A 7632-nucleotide genomic window follows, 5' to 3' on the forward strand; every position below is an offset into this window, starting at 1 on the left:
CACAAATCTTCCACTGGGACCAAGGGACACATTATCGTACAGGACTCTAAATTAGATGGTACTAGGGGGTTGGATTGACTCTACATGGTGGCTACCTCAAAGGAATTCATTATGTAAGTTGACACCTGCCTCTTTGTTCGTCAGGTGCAGAATAGATATCTATCAGTGCAAACTTTTGGTTGGTTGGTTGGTTGGTTGAGAGAGAGAGAGAGAGAGAGAGAGAGACCAAGTGATTTCTAGGCCTCATTTAATGTAGACAGGGATGTTTTTAATCATTACGTGTACATCTGAGTCTAGCTACCTTTCACTGCGACATAAAATGTTGTCCACAACAAAAACTATTCAGTCAGAATTCCCGAAGTGTGACAGTTCATTATTTTAAGCAGCAATAAGAAATGCATTCTTCTCCTGTAAATCCAGCAGGCATAGTTGGTTGCATCTTATGCCAACTTAACTCAGGTTCCTCAGGTAACTGTTGACTGTGGCCACCTGGAATTAGATTACAGTTAATTTCTCTTTACATCTGAATTCCTGTTTAAAGTTTGATAGCTCAACCTTCCTGGTCAAAAACTAATTTTGAAGCAGATCCACTTTGAGAATCAAGTGAGGGGCAGAACCTCATTCTGTATCGATTGCACAATGGTCAGCTGCTATTGTCATATATACTGCTCGTCCATGCCTCTTTTGTCTCTAGGATTGGCAACTAAGGAAAGGTGAGTGGGATGACTGCACCCATCAGGATTTGGCTCAAGCAACATCAGCTCTCAAAGCTTGTTTTATTTACACAGACCATATTATTCATAGTGTTTCAGTGCTTCTGTTTTGAGTGTACATTTGCACCATGTTAGGATGGCACAATTCTAGTCACAATTCAATTTACCAGTTTACGGCAGAAGTGTATTTGATTTCCCACCACCTTTGCTATTCCCACTATTTCTTCTTAGCAGCATACAATTTTATTAACTGCTTGATTTTCAGAAGCAAGATCTCGTGGATTTAAAATGAGAATTGCCCCCTCTAAATCAACTTGCTATCTCGCTTAACTCTGGATTACATTTTCTCCTATAGATTATTTATTCTTGTTGGTTGTTCTTTCATCTCTCGTTTCATGGAACATGGATTGTCCTATCTTGCCAGCAATTGTTCATTTGTGTCTGACAGCTTTGCTTTGACTTTGGTTCTTCTTAAGATCCCTGGGGCAGCTTGACCTAGAAATAGCCAAACGGCAGCTGAAATGAAAAGAGGTCAAGATTAGTAGTTTCCAGAGTGATTGCAGAATAACATTAAGCATAATGGGTTTTAATTTATAGAGATCTGACTAATAAGTGACATGCAAATGTTCCCTTGAAGCTACTAGGCCTTTTATTAGTCCATTTCGATGCAGCCTACAAACATTACTTTATCGAGTTCAATGCCATGATTTCATCATCCACTGATGCCAGCGGTGGGAAACCTGTTGCCCTCTTGTCATTGCTGCACTGCAGTGCCCATTATCCCCATTAACTCCCATTAACTATCCATTATCACTTGTGCTGCATAAGAACTAGAGATGACTGCATCTTCCAAAGATTGGCTTAAGGTTTTTCCATCACCATCCAATCCCTCCTGGGTAGAAATCATGGAAACATGCCTGGAACCAACCTGACAAATCTTGGAAGGCTTGTGCACTGCTCTATCTCTGTTGCCTTCACACACACACACACCCAACCTCTTAACCCTAACCATCTCTTCCCTTCTCTTGGTGCGGTTGCAGCAGCAGCAGGAGCAACAGAGGCTGTGTACACACCATGCCTTTAAAACATATTCAAAGCATATCCCTTTCCCCTCAAAAGAGTCCTGGGAACTCTAGTTTACCCTTCACAAAGCTACAGTTCTGATAATTCTTAACAAACTGCAGTTCCCTGGATTACTTGAGGAGAGGGAATGTGCTCTGAACATGTTTTACAGGTGTGACACTTACACAACCAAAAAGGGCAGAGGGGGAGGGGTTTCCCCAACCTCTTCCCTCCCATCACACAACCCAAGTGACAGAATAGGAAGAGCCCCTGCAAGGATTCCACCTTCCATAGTGCTCTGGGCCATGTCCTGCTATTAGTGTGGGAAAACTGTGTAACAGAGTGGTGGGATGTGGAGTGGATTCTTATGAACTCCAACTCCAAAGCAGACTCACCTGATCTGCACTAGCCAGATCAGAACAAGAGTCCACTTTGGAAACTGCAGTCCATCAGATTCCATTATACATTATAACTACACCTCCGGTAGTACACATACTGACTTTTAAAAAAGGAGGAAATGTAAAGAAAAATGGCATGTGTTGACTTAAAACCACTTTTACCAATTATTTCCAGTACCAAACTAGAAGTTAAATTTGTTTGTATGTTGCAGAGGCAGTAAGCGAGGAAGGATTGCAGCTGAATAAAGCATTTGTTTGGAAGGCAGTGTTCAGCTTTTGTTCATCAGAAATTCAAATAGAAGAGTAAATTATTCATATTATGACTAGAATACATATCTGCTCACACAGAGAACAACAATGTCAATAATTATGTTTTATTACTCCATCTGTCTTATAGCTGTACGGTTCCCCTCCATACTTTCTTCTACCTCTCAGAGGGAGGGGGGAAACACAGAATGAAAAATCTGATATATGCAGGACAGTTTGCACACCTATATATTTGCATGTAAGTGTGCAGTGGTGAGCAAATCTGTCAACTTTGCTTTCTCTAACTTTTTTATTTTTCTGCCCTTAAGTTCAGTTATCCAGATTTCCTATCAGTTTGCATTATTATTTTTTTATGTCCTCCTCATCAGCATTTTAGGCAAACTTCTCATGTACACAGTGCAGTTTTGCCTAATATACATATTTTTGCAAAGCCACTTCCTCTAATACAATTTTTAGTAATGTTCTCACTTTTATGCACACTTTACCTTATTATTTGCATTTTTGTAGACATTACTTGGTTGGAGAATTGTGTTGCAAAATTCAAACAAAAGGAAATTTCAAAATGTGGCTGTGTTCAGAAATGGCAAATTAGGTATGTGCCCTTAAATGTGCATACAAATTTAATTTCTACGTCATCCATGTGTAGGAGTGAGCATTTCTCAGTCAGAAGACTTTTGCTTGTATAACCTGCATGTGCAAGACAGAGGAATGAGCCCTGGGATAGCTCCTGCAGCAGTTTGTACTCTACATTATTCAGACCCCTTCCTCACTGACCTCACACAGAGCTCATAAAACTTCCAGGCTGCTACCACAGATGCAGTAATTTGAATTGTTTCTCTTTAATATACATGTGTTTACATTTCTAGAGTTAAAAGTATGCTTCACTCCTTTCAGCTAATTAGACCCTATATTAGGCCTGGCACTCAAACTTTGAGATGCAAAGTACCCTTTTAAGCATTGCATCCCATCAAATAGCTGTAATATATTGGAAATGGACTAGTAAGTAATATGTTAACGCCAACATTTAATAAAAAAAAAGTTTAGGCAATATATTGTAATGATTTTTTTTTCTTTTTTAAAGAATAAATTTTAAAGCATCCCTGTTCTTTTGATTTAGTACCAGTTTGAGGATTCCATTGCTTTTTCTTCAGCCAAAGTATAATCACATTTGAATTATAGCCTTCTAGGGGACCTATAGTTGTGGAAATGTGAAGGTATTGCTTTACTGTGTTTCCACTAATGGTGGCCTTGTGTGGTGATTTAACACAGTCTAATAAATCTTTCTCAGACTACAATGACCCAAGGCTAATTTTGACAGCAACATTAAGTCAGATAATTTTATCAGAGCCTTGAGCAGTTCTGTTAGTTTACTTTTTCTAATGTCTTGTATTATGTTAGTTCCTCGTGTGTGGGAGCTGTGGCCCTCTAGAGATGTTGTTGGACAACTCCTCCCATCGTCCTTGACATCCCCTCATCTCTAACCATGCTGGGTGTAGCTGATGAGTCCAACAATTTTTGGAGAGTCACAAGGACCTGGTCTCTGTTTAGCATGTCTGGAACAAAAGGAGAAAATTTATGAGTTGTGGAACTCTCTCCCCAGAGAGTTGCATCCATCTCCCACGTGGATGATTTAGACAGAAACTGAAGACAAATCTGTTCAGTCAGGCTTTTGAGGCATGAATGTCAACTGAAATTTCAGTATATAATATTGTTTTTGTGTATATATGTGTGTGTGTGTGTGTGTGTGTATTTATAAATGTATTTTTAGATACTTTTATTGTATGGATTGTTTTTCCTGTGTTGTTCATCATCCTAGACTCCCATGGGAAAGGCAGTATGGAAACTAATATTAATAATAATAATATAATGGTCATGATACTGATGATGATGTTGGTGGTGGTGGTGATGACAGGGGCCAATAAGTAGGCATTCCTACCAATAGTGCAGAGTAAAATGGAAAATAAAACAAATAAACCCCAGAATTTTAGCTGTAAAAATAAAAAGGGAGTCAAATAATCAGCTCTGAATGAAATTTCACTTTGTCACTCATGTGTTTAATCCATAACTCACTTGTATGAATTAGGTACCTGGAAGAACATGTACAGGTCATTAAAAGGTTACAGGAAAGATGGAAGGAAGAGAGCAGTCAAACTGACAGATTGAAAATATACTGGTTGTCCAAACTGTATTAAAAGACACATTTTTTAGCAGTGTTTCCATGAAATCCTCCAGCAGTCTTAGTCTACATCATCACACACAGAAGCCTTCAATCACAGTGATAATGGCAAGCAATGGCAATGAGTCTGTAAAAGCAAGTGAACATACATATTGCCTGGACTCTGGTAGTTTTTTTCATCTGTGAGTTTCCTTTGCTGTTTCTTGTGTGCAAAAGCAAATCAGTTTCTTTCCTCCTGCTTACAATAACTAGTACCAAAGTCTCATCAGCTGCTCAGTTTCTCATGACACCATACTGATGTTTAAGACTGACAGCCATCTGCTCACCTGGTCATGCCTGCTGTGCCATTTTGTAGTTCTGTTTAGTTTTAAATAGCAGTGAGGCTGCGGCAGAGCAGCTTTGAAACTTACCCTTGGGGAAAAGTTGACAGGAGCTGAACAGCTTCTGGTTCACAATGAATCACCCCAAAGAGTCAAGGGCAAGGAAGAATGAGTCAATGAAAATGCAGGGAGACCTGACAGAAACATAGAACCATAGAATTGTAGAAGCTGGAAGGGATCATGAACACCATCTATTCCAATCCCCCACAATGCAGGAATCTTTTGCCCAGTGTGGAACTTGAACCCATGGCCCTGAGATTAAGAGTCTTATGTTCTACCAACTGAGGTATCTAACTCTTGACAGAAGAAAATACATGGATCAGATGCCTCTCTAGAGAGATGTTGTGTATAGGTGTTTATCTTCTAATGACAGAAGTATTTGAGCCAAGATAGGTGAGATTCAGTGCCTGGTTTTGAAGGAAAGCATGGAAAGAACCAGTGGGTCAGTGGCTTCCTTGTCCTGTTCAGTGCTGCTTCTCTTGGGTGCTGCTTGAGGCAGCTGCCTTACCCCGTGTGACTGGTTATCTCTAGATACAAACTCTATAGAAAAGGTAGGGAAGGGCATGTTGGCAATGATAGCACTCTTAAAATCCCAAAAGGGGCAGGCCCTCCACAGAATTGTGGTAAGTGGTGATGCCAGAACCTCGAAATAATTTGGTATTGAGGACACGCTATCAGTGAACAACTCATAAACAGTGGGGTGAGTAAATGGGTATTTATTATCAGATTTGATCTTAAGCGGGGATGCAGGATATAAGAAGAGGCATAACTTGGCTATTAGAGTTAATCAAACTTAGCTGCAGCAAAGAGGGATTTGGCAAAATGCTGGAAGAACAAAGAAGTTAAAGCTCAATGCACTGATGATGCTTTGATAAAATTCGCTGACAAGGTATTATCTATACCAGGCTAAACACAAATTACTTTGGGGACCCGATTTCAAAATGGCTATTTGAATATAAAGCAGAACAAAAATGATCAGACTTCAAAGGAAGCTGAAAAAACAGAGCTAATCCATTTGACCAGCAGAAGAGGCTTTTAATTCAATTTGCACCCTTTAGCTTCAGCTAGTCTCCAGTCACTCACTTCCACCCCTCTCCTGGTTCTCCTGAAGTGACTGTGCCACTAAAAATGGATGACGAGCCTACTTCCACCACTGGCTCAGTACAGTGACATAAAAGTATAGTGAAAACGCTTCATCTTGCAATAGTACTGCTGACTTGAAGCCGTATGAACTGTGATATTTCATCTATCAAACTCTTTATCTTCTCCTGATTTTGAGGTTCACCAACATGGTATGGAAGCATGCAATCATAGGAATATGGGAGCCTGCCTTATACGGAGTCAGACCATCTAGATCAGTAGCACTGTTCGAAACCGGGAAAGAAAAGCAATGAGCTACATAGCGCCTGGAACCTGGGTCGTGGGGTGCTGAAACACAATTTCTAGTTGCATTTGTGCCACGGTGCCTGGCAGATCCCCCAGCTCATGCAGCACCAAAAGAGGCACGTCTAAGGATGCTCCTGGCAGCTGCGGGGGACAGAGGGATGCTCGAGGCTGCAAATGCAGAGCTGCTCATTCTACTGCTCCAACTTCTTAAACAGCTTCCCCACCCAGCCATGTAGAAGGAGGGGAGGAGGAGGAGGAAGAGGAGGCAGGAACACTCCTGCTGCTGCCTCGTGGAGTGAGAGTATTGTTTGGGTTCACAGGGTTGTTTGGAGCTACAAGCAGCTCCGCATTTGCAGCGCCAATGGGGCTCTGGGAGTCTGAGCAACAGCAACAGCTCCAAACAGCACTTTGGCAGCATCCACAGCGGCTTGGGGTCTGGCGGGGGGGGGTTGCCCCACCCTCTCCTTACAGACCAGGCAGGCAGGAAGCAGCCCGATCTGCAAAGCCAGCTGAGACGCGGCTGTCTATGAGGTCCTGCTTCAGCGATTGCCTTCACGTAGGGTTGGCGGGGAGGAATTTCTCCTGCTATGCTCCCAGTGCCAACCGAAGAATGATGGGAATCTTCAGTGCAGGGTGCTGCGACAAGAGTTCAGAAAAATCCTCGCAATAATAACATTCTCTATCTCAGAATGCACCCATTACTATTGGAGTTCCGAACACTGCTCAGTAGTAACTTTAGCAACTGTCAGAAGTGTCTCTCCAGGATTCTCAGGCAAGGTTCTTTCCCATTCTGAATTACCACACTTTCTGACCTCCTGAACTTCATGTACAGACCAATCATAGAGGTGCCAACCTCCTGCTGGAGGTTACATGCAAATCAGGCCACAGAGGCCATTCCAAACACAAATCCTGGTCCTCAGATAGACTGGAGTGTCTCCTTACGATGTTGTCAGGTGAGAAGCTTAGCTCTTACCCTAGGTGGAACCAGCATTCAACTTCATTGTGAGTTTGGAAGGTGGGATAGCAGGACAGTCACATCAACCACTACTACTGTACAACTTCTGAAGCAGTGATGGGGCTGCCAAAGGAGTTCAGCATCTTCAACACCTTTATTCTGTATTCCAAAACAGTTACACATTTAGAAAATTGGAGCTATGCTGAAAAGCCAATCAGAGATAACATTCAAAACATCCACACTGGTCAATATGTATATCTGGGCAATTAAAACATCACAAAATCAAGGTTGAGTA

At 41.6% G+C, this 7632-nt stretch overlaps 1 long non-coding RNA gene across 1 annotated transcript; it reads right to left on the reverse strand.

The window, feature by feature from the left end:
* Positions 1–230: 230 nt before the first annotated feature.
* LOC309348247 lies at positions 231–7062 on the reverse strand. Its single transcript, XR_014159306.1, has 2 exons — positions 6933–7062; positions 231–1229 (listed from the first exon to the last, which is right to left on the reverse strand). It is a non-coding gene; the product is annotated as an uncharacterized lncRNA (long non-coding RNA).
* Positions 7063–7632: the final 570 nt, after the last annotated feature.

The sequence above is a fragment of the Podarcis erhardii genome, assembly GCF_964252035.2.
Source record: "Podarcis erhardii genome assembly, chromosome: 8".
NCBI lineage: Eukaryota > Metazoa > Chordata > Lepidosauria > Squamata > Lacertidae > Podarcis > Podarcis erhardii.